At 39.0% G+C, this 23950-nt stretch overlaps 1 protein-coding gene across 1 annotated transcript in view; it reads right to left on the bottom strand.

Annotated features, from left to right (window-relative positions):
* LOC111143332 (RNA polymerase II associated protein 2) overlaps positions 1-23950 on the bottom strand; it is an 82216-nt gene that overhangs the window by 4082 nt on the left and 54184 nt on the right. The window lies entirely within an intron of this gene.

The raw sequence follows: 23950 nt of genomic DNA, 5'->3' as shown, positions 1-23950 counted from the left end.
GTTTCATCTAAAAGGTAATCCTGTTTAACATTTTTATTTCTAAAACACTAAAAAGATGAATTATATCTTATAAGGCACTTAATACAATCTTCTAAAGAACACTCAGCTTCTTTCCCAAGTCACTTCCAGTAAATACCCCTCACAATTGATTGCATATAATATTCTCAAAAGTAATTTTCAATGAAATGTCATTATTTACTTTTTAAAAGTCATGCTTACTAATCAAAGATTAAGACCATTACTTTCCATAGACCGTATATATAACTATATATAATAAGGAGTATAGGTTATGTATAATCTCCAGAGAGCATGCTTCACAGAGCCTTTGCAGGTTATATTTCTGGAAAGCTTTTGGGGAGAAAATTCTTTAGTCCTTAAATATACTTACCACAAAGGTCCTGCAGGCACTTTTTTAACACTGGTCACTGCCACCAGGCACATCAAATATAAATAAAATAACCCTCTGACTCAAGGAATCAGAGTGGAGCAACTCCACAGTAGTAAGTGTGGAAGAGGAGATGTTACTTTTTCAGAAATTGCTTTCTTGCTGAGCCGTCTTATATAGAAAGCAGAAGTAAAAGGAAATATTTGTCACATTGTCTAAAGATAGCTGGGACTTGGAGGAGGTGGTAAGTTCTCTATCCCTCAAGGTATCTTAGCAAGAACTGGAGACTAGGTGACACCAACAGCCCAGTGAAATCCAGAGTTCTACATGGGAAACCCACCGTAGTGTATTGCTTCCCCACCTCTCCTGTATTTCTTTACAGTTGGAGAATGCAATACCAGGTTTTGACATTTTAATGGGCTTTATCTGCAGGTATTCTCCAAAGGTCATTAGGCAACAGGATAACACAAGCTTTCCAATGCCAAGCCCAATCTGGGCATTTGGGCAAACTTAGGCATTCGTGGCCAGCTTTTCCTGAGGCATCTTCCTACAGTGAAGGTGGAACCCAGAAGTCAACTCTGGCATTTCTCACACAAATATAGTCACTCTTTCCCTGCAATAAGACCAAAGTTACTGGGGACTGGATAACTAAAGCTAAAATAAAACCAAGAAGTCAGTGGCACATCCAAAACAATTTGTTGTTTTGTTTGTTTGTTTGTTTTTTTTTAGATTTTATTTATTTACTTGACAGAGATCACAAGTAGGCAGAGGGGCAAGCAGAGAGAGAGGGAAGCAGGCTCCCCACCGAGCAGAGAGCCCAACGTGGGGCTCGATCCCAGGACCTTGGGACCATGACTTGAGCTGAAGGCAGAGGCTTTAACCCACTGAGCCACCCAGGCGCCCCCTGACTTTCAAAGAGACTAGTATTTGGTTCTTTTATGAAAACAAAGTCTCAATTACCTCTCAAAGTGCCATTAGTAGGTTTTAAAATTTAACCCTCAAATTAGAAGTAAATAGTGATAACTAGATTTCTCAACCTATATGCCCATATGAGAATAGAAAATGAGAGGATTAAGAAGCAGCTTTTAAGAATCATTCCATCAAGTGCCAGGGTTATAAAGTATTTTAGGAACAGTGATACTTCTCTAGCAAACTTTTAAGGCTAAAATTATTCTATCATAACTTCATTATGTGTCCATAGACACCTAAAAGAAGGAGGGAACACATTGACGTAGAAAGACCCTCAGCTCACCTCCTCCACAACACAGCGAATCTACACCTACATGTTGAGCAATTCCCCTTGCAGAACTGAGGGTTGACTGAACAGGGATCAAGGGACCATGCAGAGAAAGGTTGGAGAGATGGAGACATAGTTAACAGGAATCAAACACCCCCCCCGCCCCAATCTTGCCAAGTGCAGTGGGGAAGATAATAAGTACCAAGGAACGAGAAGTACAGCTCAGCCCTTGTGGCACAGAAGAAAAAGATGCACTTTAAAAGGGCATCTAAAATATAAAGGAACCAGCTATAGAGCATCTGAAAAATGGCAGGGACCCTCTCCCTGGGTCCCAGGTACTGGCCAGCATCACTGTTTCTATTTCTTGTCCACCCTGACAGCAGACAGGAGCAGGGTACAGGTATCCAAGCTGGCCTGCTGCTTCAGTGAGCCTCAGTGCCTTAGACCACACTAGCCCCAGCTGCCCTGCTGCACAGGAAAAAAGTCTGTAGATTAAAAGAACAACTGGAAGATAATGGAATGAGCCCTAGGGCATCTTCCAAAAGGCCAGGGAGCTGCTTGCACACATTAGTATCTAAGATGCTGGTGAGGGCCATGGTTTATGTTCCCCTCCTCCCCTTCATAGCAGATAAAAGCAGGGTCTGGGTACCCTAGCCACCTCCCTGGTAAGCCAAGCCCCCTACCCCACCAAAACCAGCTGCCCCTACAGGTGGCCTTCCAACCCACACCTGCTAGAGCTCTAGCAGTCTCCCTAAGGTAGCCCCAGTGCAGTGTACAATGAACCACCCCTGGACAGCACCCACTATAGCTCCACCTGTCTTGCCAAGTAACACAGGCCTAATCATCATGCAGCTTCCTAGGCCCGTACCTGTTTCACTTCAGCTCTAGATGACTCACCAGGGCACCAACTGTACCGAGTGGCCCTGAGCCTCCCAACCCAAACCTGCTTCAGCAGCAGCTGACCTGCCAGGGTGCCCCAAGTGCAGAGAGCCCTGAGCCCTCCTGGATGGCATCTGTCTTAGCTCCAGCCATCCTGTCAGGGTACTCCCTGCATGGAGTGCCTTGGGATCCCTGGGCCCGCACCTGCTTCAGCTCCTGCTGTCCCATCAAGGTGCACTCTACACGGAGCACCCTGTGACTCCTAGCCCAAAGCCACTTTGGTTCCAGCAGTTCTGGCATAGTGCCCCCTGCATGCAGTACCCAAGGACCACCTGGTTATGTTTCAGCTCCTTCCACCTTGCCAGGATGCCCCACTTCCACCCCCTGCTGCCCACTTGGGCTCCAGCCATCCTACCAGGATGCTTCATGGCTAGGACACACCAGGACTCCCAGCCTACACCTGTTACGGGTTCAACCAGCCAGCTAAAGTCACAGGCACAGTCTACACTGTACATATTCCTACACAAGGTCATTACCTCAAGTCTAAGAGAAATAGCTGTTCTGTGTAATTTACATAAACACAGAAAATTAAACAAAATGAGATAGAGGAATAGGCTTCAAAAGAAGAAAGCAAAATTTCAGAAAAATAAAGAGAGCCTAGCAATCTACATGATAAAGAACTCAAAAGTAATAGTCATAAAGATGCTCACTGGACTTGAGTGGATAAACTCAGAACTTTAACAAAGACAAAAAGTATAAAGAACCAACCAGTTGAAGAATAAAGTAACTGAAATGAAAAATATACAAAGGGAATCAACAGTAGATGAGAAGATACAGAAGAAAGGATCAGCAATGTAGAAAACAGGGTAATGAAAAGGATCCAAGCTGAACAGCAAAATCCTAAAAGGATTTTTAAAAATGAGGATAGGTTAAGAGATCCTTAGGACAACATCAAGTATACTAACATTCACTTGATGGAGGTCCCAGAAAAAGGAAGGGGGCAGAAAATTTGAAGAAGTAATAGCTAAAAATTTCCCTAACTTGGGGAAGGAGACAGACATCTAGGTCCAGGAGGCACAGAGAAGCCCCAACAAGATGAACCCAAGGATATCTACACCGAGCCACTTATTAATTAAAATGTCAGAGTAAAGATAAAGTATCTTAAAAGTAGCAACAGAAAAGCATCTTGTTACGTGTAAGGAAACCCCATGAAGCTATGAGCTGATTTTTCAGTAGAATTTTTGCAAGCCAGAAGGAAGTGGTAGGATATAGTCAAAGGGCTGAAAGGAAAAACCTATAACCAATAATATTCCAACTAGCAAGGGTATTCAGAATTATAGAGTCTCCCAGACAAAAGTTAAGGAGTTTACCACCACTAAACCAGCCTTACAAGAAATGTTAAAAAGACTTCTCTAAGCAAAAAAAGATAAGTCATAATTAGGAAATTATGAAAAGAAAAAACCTCATAAGTAAACATAAAGTTAATAGGTCAATCACTAAAGAAGCTAGGATGAATATTAGAAGACAAAAGTAATAAAATCAGCAGACATTTCTCTAAAAAAGACATTTAGATGGCCAACAGACCTATGAAAAGATGCTCAACATCACTCATCAGGGAAATGCAAATAACCACAATGAGATATCATCTCAGACTTGGCAGATGGCTAAAATAAAAAACTCAAAAAACAAGTTCTGATGAAGATGTGAAGAAAAAGGATCCTTTGTGTGCTCTTAGTGGGAATGCAAACTGGTGTAGCCACTGTGGAAAACAGTATGGAGGTTCCTCAAAAACTTAAAAATAGAACTACTCGGGGCGCCTGGGTGGCTCAGTGGGTTAAAGCCTCTGCCTTCGGCTCAGGTCACGATCTCAAAGTCCTGGGATCGAGCCCCACATCGGGCTCTCTGCTCAGTGGGGAGCCTGCTTCCTCCTCTCTCTCTCTGCCTGCCTCTCTGCCTACTTGTAATCTCTGTCTGTTAAATAAATAAATAAAATCTTTAAAAAAAAAAAATAGAACTACTCTATGATCCAGTAATTGCACTACTGGTATTTACCCAAAGATTACGAAAACACTAATTTGAAGGGATACATACACCTTTATGTTTACTGCAGCATTATTTACAATAACCAAGATATGGAAGCATCCCAAGTGTCCATCTATAGATGAATGGATAAAGAAAATGTGGTACACACACACAGTAGAATATTATTCACCCATAAGAATGAAATCTTGCCATTTACATCAACATGGATGGATCTAGAGTTTAGTGCCAAGCAAAATAAGCCAGTCAGAGAAAGACAACTACCGTATGATTTCACTCATACGTAGTATTTAAAAAAGAAAACAAATGAACAAAGGGGGGGGGGGGGAAAGAGACGACCCAAAAAAATAGAATCTTAACTATTAAGAACAAAGAGAGGGTTACCAGAGGGGACGTGGGTAGTAAGATAGATGAGGGAGATTAAGAGTACACTTACTGTGATGAGCATTGAGTAATGTATGGAATTGCTGAATTGCTATTATTATATACCTGAAACTGATATAACAATGTATATTATCTACACTGGAATTATAATTTTTTTAAAAAAGTAAAATCAATTATATTTAAATTAAGGGACTCAGAAATTAAAAAAGATGTAAAATATGACATATACATAAAACATGAATAGGAAAAATGCAGTGCTTTCAGAGTGAGTTTGAACTTAAGCAACCATCAAGTTAATACAGACCACTATATAATTAGGATGTTATATATGAACCTCATGGTAACCACAAACCCAAATCCTTTAAAAGATACACACAAAATTAAAGGAATCCAAGCCTGAAACTAAAGAAAGCCATCAATCACAAGGGAAGAGAGCAAAAGGAATGGACAGAGAACTATAAAAACCACCAGAAAACAATTAACAAAATGGTAGTAAATCCATACCTATCTTACTTTATTTTTTTTTTTTTTTGTTTTAAAGATTTTTATTTATTTATTTGACAGAGAGAAATCACAAGTAGGCAGAGAGGCAGGCAGAGAGAGAGGAGGAAGCAGGTTCCCTGCTGAGCAGAAAGCCCGATGTGGGGCTTGAACCCAGGACCTGGGATCATGACCTGAGCCGAAGGCAGCGGCTTAACCCACTGAGCCACCCAGGCGCCCCTATACCTATCTTACTTTAAATGTATACGTTCTAATGCTCCAATCAAAAGACACAGGGTGACTGACTGGATTAAAAAACCCCATCTATTATGCTGCCTACAGGAGACTCACCTCTCTCTGATCAAAAGACACAAACAGACTGAAAAGGATGGAAAAACATATAACCATGCTAATGAAAGTGCAAAAAAAAAAAAAAAAAAAAGCCAAGAGAGAAATACAATACAATACAAAAGAGACTTTAAGACAACGACCGTAGTAAGAGACAAAGGGGATTACATAGTGATAAAGGGATCAATCCAACAAAAGGATATAACAATTGTAGATGTCTATGCACCCAACACAGGAACACCTAAATAAAGCAAATATTAACAGACATAAAGGGAGAAAATAACAGTAATACAGTAACAGCAGAGGACTTTAACATCACACTTACATCAATGGATAGATCATCCAGACAGAAAATCAATAAGGAAACAGTGGCTTGGAATGATACATTAGACCAGATGGACTTAAGAGATATACCTAGAATATTTCATTCCAAAGCAGCAGAATATACATTCTTTCCAAGTGCACACAGAACACTCTCCAGAACAGATCATATGTTAAGCCATAAAGTGAATCTCAGTAAGTTTAATTAAAGATTTCAGTTATATCAATCATCTTTTCCAACCACAATCCTATGAAACCAGGACTCAAATACCAGAAAAAAAAGTATGGAAAGACCACAAACATAGGGAGGATAAACAACAGGCTCCTAAACAACAAACAGGTCAACCAAGAAATCAAAGAGGAAATTAAAAAATACAGGGAGATGAATGGAAACGAAAACACAATGGTCCAAAGTCTTTGGAATGCAACAAAAGCAGTTCTAAGAGGGAAGTTTACAGTGATATAGGCCTACCAAGACACAAGAAAAATCTCAAACAATCAAACCTTAGCCCTAAAAGAATTAGGAAAAGAAAACTAAACGAAGTCCAAAATAAGTAGAAGGAAGGAGACAATAAATAAAGATCAGAGCAGGATTAAATGAAATTGAGACTTAAAAAAAAAAAAGGAAAAAATAATCAATGGACTAAGACATGCATCTTTGAAGAAATATATAAAACTGATAATCCTCCAGCCAGATTCATCAAAAAAGAAGACTCAAATAAGTAAAATCAGGAATGAATGAGAAAAATGGACAACATGGAAATACAAAGGATTTTAAGAAGCTGGTATGAAAAATTATATGCCAATAAATGAGACAACCTCGAAGAAATGGATAATTTTCTAGAAATATACAAACTTCCAAAAAAGTGAATCAGGAAGAAATTCGAAATGTGAACACACTAATTACTAGTAACAAAACTAAATGGAGTAATCAGAAATCTCCCAGTAACAAAAGTCCAGGACTAGGTAGCTTTACAGGTGAATTCTACAAACATTTAAATAAGAGTTAGTAAGTACTCATTTCAAATGATTCCAAAAAACAGGAAGAAAGAAAACTTCCAAATTCATTCTATGAAGCCCACTTTACCCTAATACCAAAACTAGACAAAGACACTAAATAAAAAGAAATGTACAGGCCAGTATGTCTAATGAACATGGATGCAAAAATCTAAAAGGCAATCTACTGAATGGGAGAAAATATTTGCAAAGGATATATCTGATAAGGGGTTAATATTCAAAACATATGAAGAACTTATACAACTCAACACCAAAAACAAAACAAAACAAAACAAAACAGACAATCTGATTTACAAATGGGCAGAGGACCTAAAGACAAATCCTTATGAAGAAGAACTACAGATGGCCAACAGGCAGATGAAAAGATGTTCAACATCACTAATCATCAAGGAAATACGAATCTAAACTACAAAAAGATACTACCTTACACCTGTCAGATTAGCTAGAATCAAAAAGACAAAAATAACAAGCACTGGTGAGGATGTGGAGAAAAAGGAACCCTCATGAACTGTTTGGTGGAATGTAAATTGGTTGGTTACAGCCACTGGGGAAAACAGTATGGAGGTTCTTAAAAAATAGAAATTCCACATAATCCAGTAATTCCACTACTGGGTATTTACCCAAAGAAAACAAAAACACTATTTCAAAAAGAGATATGTACCTGTATGTTTACCGCACCATTATTTACAATAGCTAAGGTAAGACAGGGAAGCAACCCAAGGGTCCACTGACAGATAATAAAGTTGGGTATGTATTTACATACACACACGCACCATGATTATTCCTCGGCCATAAAAAAGTGAGAGCTTGACATCTGCAACAACATGGATGGATCTAGAAGATATTGAGCTAAGAAGAAAAAGAGAAAAACAAGTACTGTGTGATTTCACTTATATTTGGGAATCAAAAACACAAAACAGGGGTGCCTGGGTGGCTCAGCTGGTTAAGCATCTGCCTTCGACTTAGGTCATGATCCCAGGGTCCTGAGATAGAGCCCTGCATCTGGCCGCCTGCTCTGTGGGGAGCCTGCTTCTCCCTGTCCCTCTGTCTGCCACTCCCCCTGTTTGTGCTTGCTTGCTCTCTCTGCATCAAAAAAAAAAATAAATAAATCTTAAAAAAAAAAAAACCAAAAAACCCCCAAAGACTCAAAAAAGCAGAAACAGAGCCATAAATACAGAGAACAACTGATGGTTGCCAGAGGGGAAGGGTGAGGGCAAGTGGGATACAGTAGGTCAGTCATAGGGATAAAAGGTACAACCCAGGGAATATAGTTCATGGTGTTGTAATAGGCGTAGTGTGGTTAACAGATGGGAGCTACAACTGTGGTGATAGCATAACGTATAGAGCTGCTGAATCACTATGTTGTATAACTGAAACTAACTTAACATTGTATGTCAACTAAACTTCAATAAAAACATAAATACAAAGAAAAGATTTATATGATCTAAGAAAACGGACTCGATCCTTTCTTAGCGTAGTGATTTGGTCCCTTTACACAAGATTGCAAATAACTACCTCAATGATCTTAAAGGAGGGGGGATTCTACACTTCTGTGTACAGCATGTTGCAATGGATAACAAACTTGAAATTCTAGCCATTGTTCCTCCTATATAAACGTCTCTTTCAGAGTTTTATTTTCTCCGTCATGGAACTTTTTGTGGGACAGGCTTTTTAAAATTTTTCCTTCATATTCTTGAAAACAGTTCTCAGTTAATTTCAAGTCCTTTAATCTTTCCTCAAAAATGCCATCTGACTGCTCCTTATTCAGATTGGTATTCTTTCCTAAACCCCCTCCTAGGTTCTCCTTTTCCTAAAATGTACTACCCCCAAATATACATATTGTCCTAATTAATTACTTCAAAACAATAACATACTTCCCACCTCACAGAAAGATACCACAAAATAAAATCTTTCATGTCTGTGTTATCTCTGATGTACTATCTCAGGATCTTATCAAACACCCTCCTCCCCGCTTTTTTTGTTTAACTGACTCCGAGACTCCTCCTTTCTTCTTAACTCCTTATCTGTGCACTTTAACTTTTTCATTAAGGAACTCCCATTCTATTACATATTGAAAGGGACTCAAGCCTCTATTTTAGTCCTGAAACTTGTAATACTGAATACTAAAGAAAGCCACAATAAACAAAAAATAAAGCTCCGAAAACTACTTCTACTTGAATAAACAGTAATACACTCCAGTTGGTATTTATGTGTTTTATGTAGGAAATACCTTTAAAATAATTAACAGAAAATGTGATTGGCCATGAGTAAAAACAAAAGACTTTTATGTTTCAATTATTTCTTTCAAGTGCTTTTAAGTAAGAATAAAAACCTCTAGAGGTGACACTAGAAATATGGCTTCCCACAACCTGTATGCTGGAGATTATAATTAGAAAAAAACGACCTAATACCTTGCAATGAAGAAATCACACTTAAGAAAGGAAACTTCTCATTAAAACTCCGCAGAGTCAAATCTCTACTCTGAAAAGGCAGGCAGCCTTATATAACTGGTTCTTTACCATATGGTAAATGGTATGACAACAAAAGCAAAAAGCCAAGTGTCAAACTGCATCTTATTGATAAGACTATTATTTAGCAGACTGCTCCACACATGCTTCACCTCAGAAGGAGAGAATGCCAGTCAGGTTAGGACAAGTACCTTCCATTTGTTATGACTGAGCTATCAAACATCTGGTTAACAGGAATTATGCACAGTAGTGAGAGGACTTTCACAGTTTGACAGCTGAAACAAGGAGAGATTTCTAATTAAAAAGTGGCAGTTAAAAAACCCCCATATTATATCCAAGGTTTCAGAGCTGTACAAACACTTACGTCTGCAGAGTCACCTGTAAGTGTGTGTGCGGTTTGTACCCCATCAACTGTGAAAGCTATAGAAAGAGTTAGAGCCGTGGTGTAGCGAGCAAGCAGACGACACGTCCAGCAGTGCGATCACAGTCAGTCATGAAGCCGGATTTTTATATGGCCTTCCCTATTGTGGTCCCCACTGCTTTGCTCATTGTACTCACTGCTCCTGGAGAATACATACTGTGGCTTCTGGAACACCAGAAATCAGTCCAGTCCAGATTACCCTTTCCTGAATAATCTGGGTGATATGTGTGAAGATCACGTAGGCACTTGCCTGAAATGATATAGCATAGATATCCTTCAACTTTACCCTCAAAACTAGAAGAAAAGCAACAACTCTTAGAGTTTCCTGAGTCCTTATTGTTGATTTCCAAACTCACAGAATAAAAAATGGTAGGCTGTTGTAAAATGACACTGACCAATACTCTCAAAGTCAACACAGCCTCAAGAGAAGAGCGAGCTGTGAGAACATCTATGTGAATAAATGTCACCAGAAAGCATGCTTCTCTTTGGTTTGGGGTTGGAGGAAGGGACAGGAAGTGAAAAGCCACACACTTTTCTGTACCTATCAGATTTGAGAAATTACTGGGTTCACACAGAGTTCTGTTGCAGTAGGGAAACCTGTTCTGCTGATTACCATGCATAAAGGTGATGAACATGCAGAGGCTGCTAAAAGATAATGCTGGGCTTTAAAGAAATTCTTAAACACTCACTCATCCTTCAGAAGCTAGTGCTGGGAAGGAGAAGGTAAGCAGCATGCACCAGCACTAGGCTTGTCACTTTAGCAGTTAAAACAGAACAGATACTACAATACCTGACACTTGGGGGACTTTGAAGGAAACAAAATGAAAAAAGTCTTCTAGGATAGATGAGGTATTTTTCCTAATAATGGCCTGGCTAAGTGCAGACTCTAAAAGCTGAGGTTTACCTGCATAGTCTTCTTTTATAAGGCTATTCCACCACTTAATTTCCTTAAGTGGGATTTACTCTCAATCTATCCACCAAGTTTCCTTCTGACAGCTGACGTATCTGAGGCTTTGGACAGGGTAAGGGATTTATCCAGGGTCACAGTGGCTAAGAACAGTGCTAAAAATGGACACCTTTATCACAAAGGCATCTTGCTTACCAATGAAGTCTCGTTACTCCTTCCTTCCTGCAGTAACAATTGTTACTTCACCCATATTTTATCTTCTAAAAATGAGTTGGGATTTCTCCTTCTTCTCTACAAGAACAAATGCTAAATGATAAAGGATTCAATCAGAATACCTCTGTCTGTACATACACACACTCAAAACTGAAACAAAAGAGACCAGTATGTAACACGTTGGGTCAAAATGTCATCTATTTTCAGAAATTTGAGGGCTCACACAAACCCAAGACATTTTGCAAAATGCATATCTCTGATTTAAAAAAAAATTTTCTAGTATAAACTTTGAAAAGGAATTTTATCTACTTCAGGGCTCCTTAGCATATAAGTAATGAGGATTTCATGTTCAACGTAACTCTTTTTCCACCTTGCCTGTTTCTTACTGGGGAGAATGAAGAAGAATATTCAACTCTGTCAGTGATTCTCTAAAAACATTTGTGCAATCTGCGGCCCCTGGCTTCATCCCTGAAGTAACAAAATACACCTGAGCACAGGGAAAGAACCAAAAAAGCCACCCTGAGGAAGAGCTTTTCTTTTTCCACCTATCAACATGGACTGGCTCATGTGCACAGGTAACTACCTCGTGGCACTTTCGTAAGCTGCTGTTGATGTTGTTTTTATGTATACGGTAAACACGGCTTTACAACTGACAAGGAATTCAGATACTTTAATAGGGTTGGTGGGTGGCTTTCTAAATTGGAATAAATGAATTCGTTTCCCTTGAAGAAATGCCAGTTGTTTTCCCAGTTGTTCCCTTTGTGGCAGGATCTCAACCACTGAGTGAAACATATGAAGCTTCAGTGATTTCCAAATTTGTCAAAAGATTTTTTTTTTCCTTTATGAGACTAATTTGTTGGTCTTTAACCTTTCTGTGAAGTTGCAGTAAGTGTGAACTCCAAGGTTTGGCTTTGTGACTGATGTGACTTTCTTAAGGTCACACAGTCAGTAAGAGATGAGCAAATAACCCAGAAGTACTCCCACTAGTCCACACTTCTAACCACTTATACCACACAAGTTCACATGTCTGATTCATTTTAAGAACTGAGTATACCTTATGATTTCAAAGGCCCACTTGTATATGTTCTTCAAATAATTTTTGAAATCTATGACTGCAAAATAAGATGTGTTAATGAAAACTGACAAGTCTGTTGTTCATAATTAATCTTTTCTCTATGACAGCCAAAAAGCACCTTCCAATACCATTAACCAATGAAGACTTTAGAAGAAAGCTAAGAACTGTCTTAAAGCAAGCAAATCCTAGCAGACATAGCTAAGTCAACTGATTTAGCATAGCTCTGGTACACTAGTAATTGCCCTGGAATGAAGGATAGTGGTTCTCAATTCTGTCTGTACAAATTACTATCACTTGTGGAACTTAAAGACTACATATGTCCACCAGACCAAAGAATTAAAATCTCTGAGTCAGGAATTGATATTTTTAAAAAACTTCCTATGTGATTCCAATGTACAATGAGTGTTGTACTGTAAATTTCTCAGCAGAATAAATTTGAGTAGTTCTGATTATGTGTTATACCTGTTACCTACACAGTTCAAAGAAACCAAATAGCAAAGGAAATGAAATCTTTGCATAAACAGCTAAGTAAGAAAACTGAAGGTAGCAGAGTCTCAAAGAATAGTCTCATCTATAGGAATTTATTCAAGGAAGTAATTATTTCTACCTGAGAGGTTAAGGAACGCTTCTAAGGAGGCAGTGACATTTGAACTGGGCCTTCAAGGCTAGGACAGACAGATATGAAAAGGCAATCGGCATTTTATTTTTTTAAAGATGTTATTTATTTGAGAAAGAACAAGAGAAAGCATAAGAGGGGGGAGGGTCAGAGGGAGAAGCAGACTCCCTGCTGAGCAGGGATCCTGACGCATGACTCTGTCTTGGGACTCCGTCCTGGGACTCCAGGATCATGACCGGAGCCAAAGGCAGTTGTTTAACCAACTGAGCCACCAAGGTGCAACTGGCATTTTAAACACAGTTCAGAGTGCTAACAAAGATGTCTGTAGAGGTAAACAGTGCACACAATGTAAGAAAACAAGAGACTGAGTGGGAGATGCAGGTTGGGACCACTTTAAGAGAGCCTTCCATTTCAAGCAACATGACATAGTAGGAAGTGGGGCGTCACAAGGTTTCTGGCCTAATCAGGATTAAGCTTTAGTGAGATTATTGTTAAAGCTGGAGGAAGGATGGACTATTTGAAGGAAGAGACACCTGGCAAGGAGAACTGTTTGGGAAGGCTCTGACTGCAGCAGTCTGGGCAAGCAATGAATGCCTAATGTAAGTTAGCAGCACTGGGAAAGGAGACAGACCACTGGGTAAGGGAAGTTACAAAGGCAGGACTCAGCATTGACTTGATAGGGTGGATAAAGACAAGAGAAGCACTAAGGACAAGTCGGCTTTAAACTCTGGGTAATTAGGAAGAGGGAGATGTCACCAAAAGAAATAGAGGACTTTTCAAAGATGAACTCAACCTCAGATATGAGACTTTGAATTGCTTGAGGAATACCCAAATGGAGATGTCCAACAAAAAATAAAGTTTTGTCTGCAACCTAAGAGAAATATCAGAGCTGAAGGTACAACTTTGGGAAGAGAGACACAAGAAATGTTTGATTGGGATGACTAATTTCCTTCCTAAGATAACTCCATGATCCTTTACCAATTATATTTGTGCTGATTTCTTTTTTTTTTTTTAAGATTTTTTATTTTTTTATTTATTTGACAGAGAGAGATCACAAGTAGGCAGAGAGACAGGCAGAGAGAGAGAGGGGGGAAGCAGGCTCCCTGCTGAGCAGAGAGCCCGATGTGGGGCTTGATCCCAGGACCCTGAGATCATGACCTGAGCCGAAGGCAGAGGCTTTAACCCACTGAGCCACCCAGGTGCCCCTTGTGCTGATTTCTTAAACGAATCTCTCACCAGCTCTCCTCTGGATCTCTTGCTTCCTTATTCATGACAACTACAAGCTGAGATCAATGTTACAACCTGCTTTCTCCACAGGGATATAGCAGGATGGCTGAAGAGCCCTGGGTGGAGGGGAGATCACTACCATTACAAATCCATGATCTTTGGCCTCTTCTGGGGCACCCAGGGTCACTTGTCAATATTCTCTGGCCCTGGAATAAAGCCTTTCCCAGATCCTTTTAATGACTACTCTGTTATCAGTATTTTCACTCTCTACCCAACCACCATCTCTTTACTTTTAGAATACAACTCATACCCTACTTCATGAAAACTGAAGTTGTCAGGCATTATTTAAAAATCTCTCCCTTTGGGGTGCCTGGGTGGCTCAGAAGGTTAAGCATCTACCTTTGGCTCAGGTCATGATCTTGGAGTCCTGGGATCCAGCCCTACGTTGGGCTCCCTGGCAGGGAGCCTGCTTCTCCCTCTCCCTCTACCGCTCCCCCTGCATGTGCTCTCTTGCTCTGTCAAATAAATAAAACCCTTCAAAATAATAAAATAAATAAAAAAAAAACTTCTCCACTCTACTTACAAACTTATCTATAGCCACATTATTCTTCACTTATTTTCTTTCAGTCTCAGATGATATAGTTCTCTCCTGTTCAAGCTATTCCATCTGACAGTGACCATGGTCCCATTTCGTTGTGCCTCCCCTGGGACACTGTTCCATGGTATATATCTACCCCTCCATCTCATTCTCAATTTCAGATTATTTTTCTTTACTGGCTCCTTCTCCAGACCCTTTTAACATGCTTAAGTGTCTTTTCAAAACAAACTGTTCAGTCTCTTTCTTACTCTTATGATTAAGTTTCTCAACAGAGAATTCTACATTTGCTAACTCTACTTCCTAATCTTAATCTCAGATATAAGAGTTTATATATTCCTTCCAATTATATAAGAACTTTTTCTTTTTTCCAAATGTGCATTTTCCCCCCCTTGAGGAAAAGAATATGTATCTTAATTCCTTTTATTTATTTATTTTTAAAGATTTAAAAAAGTTATTTGTCAGAGAGAGCAAGTGTGAGAGAGCACAAGCAGGGGTAGCAGCAGGCAGAGGGAGAAGCAGGTTCCCTGCTGAATAAGGAGACTGACGTGGGACTTGATCCCAGGACCCTGGGATCATGACCCAAGCTGAAGGCAGACACTTTACCAACTGAGCCACCCACGCATTCCTTTACTTCTACTTTTAATGTACAGTTGACCCCTGAACAACATGGATTTAAACTACATGGGTCTACTTTTTTTTTTTTTTAAATATATAGTACAGTACTATATTTTTCTCCCAAATGATTTTCTTGGTAACTTACCTTATTCTAATAATAGAGTATATATACAGTATATACATATAACATACAAATGATGTGTTTAATCATCTGTTTATGTTATTGGTGAGGCTTCCAGTCAACATCAGGCTATTAGTAAAGTTTAGGGAGAGTCAAAAGTTACATGTGAATTTTTGACTGTAGTGGGGAGGTCAGAGTCCCAGCCCCCATGATATTCAAGGGTCAACTGCATAACCATGTATCTTAATGTATAACCTTAGTTGCAGAGAATTAGTGGCATTTAATTTTATAGTTTTGGGAACTAGGAACATGTGAAAGGTGTGTATATCTCAGTTTTCAGATGAACATTTTTCTCTGCAATGAAACTGTAAGAATACTAGTTATAACCTGGTAACTGTTTTATTCTTAGGAAACATTTTTGCATTGTAGCTGGTTGGCCAATCACTGTAATTATAAAACCTCCATATGACAAACAATATCATAATGTGGGGGCTGAAAAACTCAATGGAAAGAAAAATCTGTAAATAAATGGAACTCTGAAATAGTACAGGCAATTCAGTTACTATAACATGATTTCATTTCCAGTAACTGCAGGTGTTCACAAAGCAGTTTGTAGTAGTTTCCCAAGTACTATTGCTCCACTGGAATTTTCAGTATTAAGCCTTGTGTATATTTTACTATGTCTCGTCCTTTAAGGCAAGAGTATACCTTTTCTGGCTGTACTAAAACAACAGAAAGCCAACTCTCAAACTCCTCATTTAAAATGGAGAGTGGAACAAAACAAACAGCAATAACAAAATAACAAGCCTTGTTGGCTAAAATCTTCTCTAAAGCTATGTAAAAATATTTAGACAAGGAGTAAAACAGAAGCATTTGAATTTTGCCTCCAAGAACTATGTGACTTTACAGTTAACTAGAACATAAGAATGAGAAAAGTCAGTGGCAGGAAGAATACTGAAAAGGTGTTATGTCTCTATAATAAACAATCTAAACGGAAGTGTTTGAAGACAATAGAGGAAAAACACACTAGGCAATTAGGATTTTGAATTGAACAAATGCTCAATACACATGGGAATAATTTTTTCTCCTTAAAACTTTTATTCAACTTTGCAAGACTAGTTAATAAAATACATTCATAAAACTAGTTAAAGAAGAGTTTGCCTCTAGAGTAAAATTTTCCATTAGGACCCATTAATATTTGATAAATGCTTCCAATTCAACGAACAAATACCAACATGTAAAACATTTAAAGAATTTTCCAGAATACTGTCTGTGATGCACCAGATAAATAAAATATTTGGCACAATACCATATATACTTGGTAATTAACTGCTCTTTAACCAATTCTTCTATTTTATCAGTCCACAGAAGATAAAAGATTAAGTCCATGGAAGGTAAGAGAAAAGCAGTATTTGGAATCAAGTTTTTAAATCAAAGAAACTTTTAAAAAATTTAAATAGTCACTAATTTTATAATTACAGGAGTTAAAAAACAATCTCACATTTACATCTAGCTTTAACTGTTTTTCATTAATTTTATTAAAGATTTTGTAACAATCTATTTGCAAAAAAGCAATGCCAGATTTGGTTAAAAGTAGCGATCCTTTTTAGGCTAAATAGTCACACCCTTATCAGACCATACCCACCCTGGAAAATATGAATCATTACAGAGACACAAGGTCACTGTCCTTCCTTTCACTCATTATTGTAAGCAATTTTTGTTTTTTCCTTTGCAAAGCAATTTTACCTGTGCTACCAATTCTATGTTTAAGTCCATAACATCAACAATAATTTACCCAAGTTGTTTCTATCCATTCATTTGATTTATTCTATAAGAAACAATTTTTAAAAATTATTTATTTATTTGAGACAGAGAGAGACAAAGAGTGCAGGTAAGGGGCAGAGGGAGAAGCAGGCTCCCTGCTGAGCAGGGAGCACGATGTGGGAGCTGGGTCCTAGGACCCTGGGATCATGACCTGAACTGAAGGCAGATGCTTAACTAAGCCACCCAGGTGCCCCTGATTTATTCTATAAATACTGAGTATTTTACTTACTAAGTGCCAGACTGAGTGTTTGGCACTAGGGAGACAAGAGTAATCTAGACAATGCCCTTGGCTGAAGGAGATTATGTTTTGGTAAGGAAATAGTTTTTACCTCACTTACTGTAGACATCTTTCCTGGGTTAGTACTGTTTATGCATTGTCCAACAGCAATTTCTAGAAGAAAGGGTAGCTTCTTATTTTCATGTAGAAATGTGTGTGTATGTATGTATGAAGTACATGCATATGGCCCTAGGAATGATTTGTGGGTCATGAAAAATGAGAAGGAAGGGAAGGTAAAAATCATGAATATGAAAAAAAGTTAAGTCACCAGAATGAAAAATAGTGGCTGTATATAGGTCAAGCTTAGAAATGCTGCCTTACACTTAATTCTCTTAGGACCTGCAGTGGAGCAGGGTAAGAATCAATCAGAGTAAGTAATAAAGCAATAATATTAACATGGATTTTTGGAAGGAGAAATATACAAGGCTTGGTTCATTCACTTTTGAAATTAAGTAAAGAAGGCAAAATGTTAGCAAATAATACATTCAAGGCAAGGAGAGAGAAACATGTGGAGGAAACAGTGGGAAAGAGAGGTGGGTGACAAGGGTTAGAGAAGAAAAGTTAATAGGCAAATTTACCTTTGATGACATTCCCAGTTTCTTCATGGGCCTTATCCTGCCAGTTACCCTGTGTCTTTTTAGTACTCCCAAGTACTCTACCTAACATTTCCTTGCTCCCTGCCACCAACAAGCCCAAGCCTCCACTATCTTGAGAAGTCTTCTGAAGATTTACCATGTCATATCGGGTTATAATTGCTTCCCTCTCCTCTTCTGCCAACCATATGGAGTGGTCAACATATGCTATGTATAGTATCTTCACAACTGTCTATTGCAATAGTCCTTGCAATTTGGTCTCCATGCCTATCATCCTAAAAAACTGCTTTCTTGAAGGTCACCTACAACCACCTAATTGCTGAAGCCATAGCCTTTTTTCAGACCTCATCTTTTTTCAATAGAGGATAAATACCGGGTTCTCAAAAAGGTAGTTACTACTTCTTTCTTTAACCTTATAACTACTTTGGATTCCTTGGCAGCATTCTGGTTGGATACATACCTTTCTGAAGTATCCTGTGCCAAGTAAAGTGAACATATTTTGAAGTTAGACAGTCTGAGTCCCAGGTGTAATCTTGGACAAAGTCTTGGACAAAGTCTGTTTCTTCCTCTGGGAAGTGGGACACCATTACTGACCTTACTATATTGTGAAGATCAAATTAAATAATGCATGTAAAGAATCTAGCAAGGTGGTACACATAGTTGATGTTCAAAAATGTCCACTTTCCCTCTTTCTGCTTTCCCTGTACTGCTAAGGCATCCTTGGCATGGATGCAGCTCTTCCACAGGTTCTATCTCATACTGACTTGGCATTTAACACCCTCTACCTCTGCCATCTCACCATTTCAGTGCCCACTCCAGAGTCTAGGTCTCTCATTTTCCTTACCATTTAAAAAAAAATACTTATTTTAGTAATCTTCCTGCTCAATTTGGGGCTCAAACCCAAGATCAAGAGTCACGTGCTCTTCTGACTGAGCCAGCCAGGTGTCCCCCTTATCATTTTTTTTTTAAAGTACATTAATTTTTATGTAAAATGTGACAAAATAATTTGTAATTACTTTATACAAAACCAACCACAGGAACTATAAAGCTGGTCAGGTGCACTTCAGAGCTATATTACTTTATCAGGATCATCTTTGCTTATTTCTACCAGGGTCCTTCCTCAGGGATACCTATATACCTTCCACATGGTTCTCTTAGTTGCAGTTCTTTATCCAAAGACTGGGTCCTCAGTTGTGCCTTGCTCTCCTCAATAGGTTACTTCTCTTTCCACTTCAGAGTTGAAGGAGTGAACTCCAGAAACGTTTTGATGTAACATGCAAATTCAACAAAAATCATCCAGCCAAGCGTGATCGTGATAACAAGTAAAATAATGTCCAAGACACAAATATATGGTGAAAGATTATTCACCAAGATCTTGGCAAAGGAGTATCTTCATGAAACTCCTAGCTGGTAGAGGTCTTGCAAGTCAGTTCTAGTCCTTGGCTCCAAAGGATCTACAATGCTCCCCTTTACTGCTTCTCCTCAGGTCCTTCCTATTCCTCTCCTTACAGATGTTCCCACGTTTCCTTCCAGCAAGCTGAATCATGGCCCCTGGGGACTGTCTTCCCAATGGCACTCAAGGTCCACGTTGGGGTGCTGGTCTGACGCGGCACTGGATGTGGGCAGACTCCTTACCATTCTCCAGGTCCAATTCCACATTTTCAATACCTAGTGAGGAACCACCCAAGTGGATAATCTGCCTGAACCTTTCCTATTGCTGTACAGGAAGAGCCTCGGTGCTTGTAGAGCAGGTATTAAACCAAATGCACCATCTCTTAAAATTAGTTCCTCCTACCCATTTCCATAAAGGCACCAGTATTTTCCCAGTCATCTGTCTTAATATAGGCATACTGCAGAGATATAGTGGATTTAGTCCAGACCATTGCAGTAAAATGAGTACCATAATAAAGTCAAATGAATTTTTTGGTTTCCTAGTACATACAAAAGTTTGTTTACACTATACTGTAGTCTATTATGTACAATAGCACTATGTCTAAACCACCTTAATTAAGAAATAATTTAAAAATGCTATCACCTGAGCTTTCAGTGAGTTGTGATCACTGATGATGATTAATAATAATACAATTCAAAATACTGCAAAAATTACCAAATGTGACAGAGAGACACGAAGTGAGCAAATGTTATTTGAAAATAGTGCTGAGGGGCGCCTGGGTGGCTCAGTGGGTTAAAGCTTCTGCCTTCAGCTCAGGTCATGATCCCAGGATCCTCTACTCAGCAGGGAGCCTGCTTCCCTTCCTCTCTCTCTGCCTGCCTCTCTGCTTACTTGTGATCTCTGTCTGTCAAATAAATAAATAAAATCTTAAAAAAAAAAAAAAAAAGAAAGAAAATAGTGCTGAGAGACTTGCTCAATGTAGGGTTGCCATAAACCTTAAATGTGTAAGAAACGTAATTATCCACAAAGCACAATGTAAAGCATAATCAAATGAAGTGTGCCTGTATTTTGAAATCATTTGTTATTCCCTATCCCCCAACACACATTGCTAAACCTTGTAGATTCTGGAGTTGTAATATCTCTTATCATCTCTCTCTCCCATTTAATTTTCTTCATACTCATTTTAGTTCACTGCCTCATTGCTCTTTGGTTAACTACACTATCACTACTGGAGAGTTTGAGAAATCATTTTCATAAATGTTGTGGGAAAGAATAAGAATGCAAGAGAGTACTGAAAATCACTGGAATCACTGACAGCAAACTAGTTCTTTAAGAAGTTTGCTAAGTAAATGGATGGATCGTCTGAGGGGGGTCTGTGAAGTTAAGGACAAAGGATAGGTTTTTCTGTTTTATTTTTTAAACTTCAAAGATGAATAAGCAGTTATATGCAGGAGGGAAGGAGTCAACACAGAGTGAGAAAGGATGGTTTCCTAATTAATAATTAATCTCATTCATACATTAATTCACTCAATCACTGTCAGCTATTTTTTATAAATCTGTAATTAGGCGCAATGCTAAATAGTGGGTATATAAGGGTGAATAAAATCAAAGAACCAGCCCCTAAAATCTTCAAGTTGAACGACGGAGGCAGATATTAATCAAGTAATCATACAATTAAGTATAAAACTGAAAACAAGTGTAGGAAAGGTAAGTGCATGGTGTTATCAAAGCCTATTTGTAAAGATATCTATTCTAGTCAGGGAACTCACAAAGGAAGAGAGGAAGGAAAAATATTCTGGACAGAAGGAGCAACCAGTGTCCTACAGTGAGGGTGTGATGAGAAGGCCTGAAAGGAGGTCAGTGTTCTGGGAAAGAGAACAAGGTAGGGTGGTGTGAGAGGAGGCTAGAGAAGAAGGGGCTGTACTACTCAGGGCCATATAGGCCACAAGAAGAGGTTTTTTCTTTAAGAGCAGTTGGAAGCTTGTGAAGGACTGGTGAAGGACTGGTAGAAGATAGGATCAGACGTGACTCCAGGTCTCTGCAACACTAATCTCCTAAAGTGCAGGTTTCATGACATTAGCAGTCTGCTCAAAACTTAAATGACTTTCATTGTCCACTGAAGTAAGTTTTTCTGCCATGAAAGGATCTATCTCTATGGTAGACCCAACTTTCCAACCATTCTTTCCAGTTATTTTGTTCTCTTCACCAAATCCCTTCTTTTTGCTTTTTTGTCCATGTTAGAGGTACCTCCTAGAATGCCCTCATCCTTTTTTTTTTTTTTTTTAAGATTTTATTTATTTGAGAGCGAGTGAGCAGCGAGAGAGCATGCTCAAGTTGGGGGAAGGGAAAGAAAGAGAGGGAGAAGCAGACTCCCCACTGAGCAGGAAGCCTGATGATGTGGGGCTCATTTCAAGGACCCTGGGATCATGACCTGAGCCCAAGGCAGACCCTTAACTGACTGAGCCAGCCAGGTGCCCTGTAAAAGTAAGTTTTATAACAATTGTGCTTACAGAATCCTCTACAATTCATGGGCCTTTTTCCCCTCACTTTTTACATTTTATTCTAGGAATAAGTCTTGTCAGTGAATTGGGATGTCTAGAAAGCTGCTCATGTGAATTTTAGCTTCTTTATTCAGTTCACATTTAAGGAAATTTTTTAAGTGGTTCTCAAATAACATTTTCCTTTTTTACTTCCTACCTTTTTTTTTTTTTTTTTTTTCATTTACTGAAGAACAGATCTCAAGTATTCCTTGATAAATCTTCTTTAACTACATATGGTGGGACGCCTGGGTAGCTCAATCAAGTGTCTGCCTTCGGCTCAAGTCATGATCCCAGCATCCTGGGATTGAGTCCCACATCAGGCTCCTTGCTCAGAGGGGAGCCCACTTCTCCCTCTGCCTGTTGCTCCCCCTCTTACTCTGACAGACAGACAAACAAATAAACAAACAAACTAGATATGGTATGGCAACCTGAGTTTCTTTTCTGAGATAGTATCATCCTGTTGTTAGCTAAAGGGCTGATAAATACCTGACTTGTAGCTCTGATTTTTCTTCTTCTTCTTCTTTTTTTTTTTTTTTTTAAGATTTTATTTTATTTATTTGACAGACAGAGATCACAAGTAGGCAGAGAGGCAGGCAGAGAGAGAGAGGAAGGGAAGCAGGCTCCCTGATGAACAGAGAGCCCAATGCGGAACTTGATCCCAGGACCCTGGGATCATGAGCTGAGCCGAAGGCATAGGCTTTAACCCACTGAGCCACCCAGGCGCCCTGATTTTTATTCTATCTAAAGAGTCAGTTTAGTCTTTGTTTGTGTCTCTATTCTATGCCATGAAAATCAATATAAGTAGAGCCTATATACGCCAGAAAAGGAAAAGAGACCCACACTTCATTGTAACATCGTAACTATAAATCATTGTAGAAGCTGGCATCTACACATTAATTGAAAAGGTTCCAAATATTTAGAAATTTGAATTAAAGCATAGACAACAGAGGTGTATTGAGTAGCTGCTACTGGTAAGACTGTATTTTAGGCACTGTGGGGGATACAAAGACTAAACCAAGCCTCTGCACTCAAAGACTTTACAGCCTGCTGGATGTTGAGGAAAGGGGGAGGTGAATGTGTGCACAGTAACCTCAGTAAAAAGTTAAATATATCAAATGGCAAAAAAGAAGCACAGACTACTGAGAGTTTCAAAGCAGCAAAATATCTCAACTAGAAAGATTAAAAAAAAAAAAAAAAGAGGGTTTCACAGAAGTGTGGTTTGTGATGGGCCTAAAGGATAGAAAGGGTTTCAAGAAATAGAAATGAAAGGATGAGGGCATTCTGAGGTGCCTGGGCAGCTCAGTCAGTTAAGCGCCTCCCTTCCGCTTAAGTCATGATCCCGGGGTCCTGGGACTGAGCCCCCACATCAGGCTCCCTGCTCACCAGGGAGTCTGCTGCTCCCCCTGTTTGTCTTCATTCTCTTTGTTGAATAAATAAACAAACAAAATCTAAAAAAAACCCCACCCACACACCCCCATATTTTTACATTAATAACAATCAACATACACATTTTATTTTGCTTTTCACCACCCTAAGTATAATGCTGAGGTACTAAATCACTCCATTATTTCCTTTGCATCCTCAGCTTTGATGTGGAGAGCAATATAATGTCAGCTAATATAATGTCAGTCTGTAGTAGAAGAGAGTAAAGGAATCTTGAGGGGTGTTCCTCCCCTTGACTTAAACGAGTACTCCGTAATCTTTCCACAGAAAGAGTGACTAGCTGTATCATTCAAAGAATTTCTCTGCCAAGCTCAATGACTAAGATCATTAAGTAATAATACTTGGGCAGAGTCACCATGGTTCTTTATCAGTAAAATTAAACTGTTTTCTAGGCTAAATATGCTCATCCTCATTGTCTCTTTCAGTAGCCTTTTACACACTGCATTTGAATAACTTCTTACTTATAACATCTCATAGTTGAATTCACACTACTAAATTGACTTAACCTGGATATAGCCTAATCCCTCA

The sequence above is a fragment of the Enhydra lutris genome, unplaced genomic scaffold, assembly GCF_002288905.1.
Source record: "Enhydra lutris kenyoni isolate GAN:26980312 unplaced genomic scaffold, ASM228890v2 scaffoldscaffold9, whole genome shotgun sequence".
In the NCBI taxonomy this organism is placed as follows: Eukaryota; Metazoa; Chordata; class Mammalia; order Carnivora; family Mustelidae; genus Enhydra; species Enhydra lutris.
This window is presented reverse-complemented; position numbering and strand designations above follow the sequence as displayed.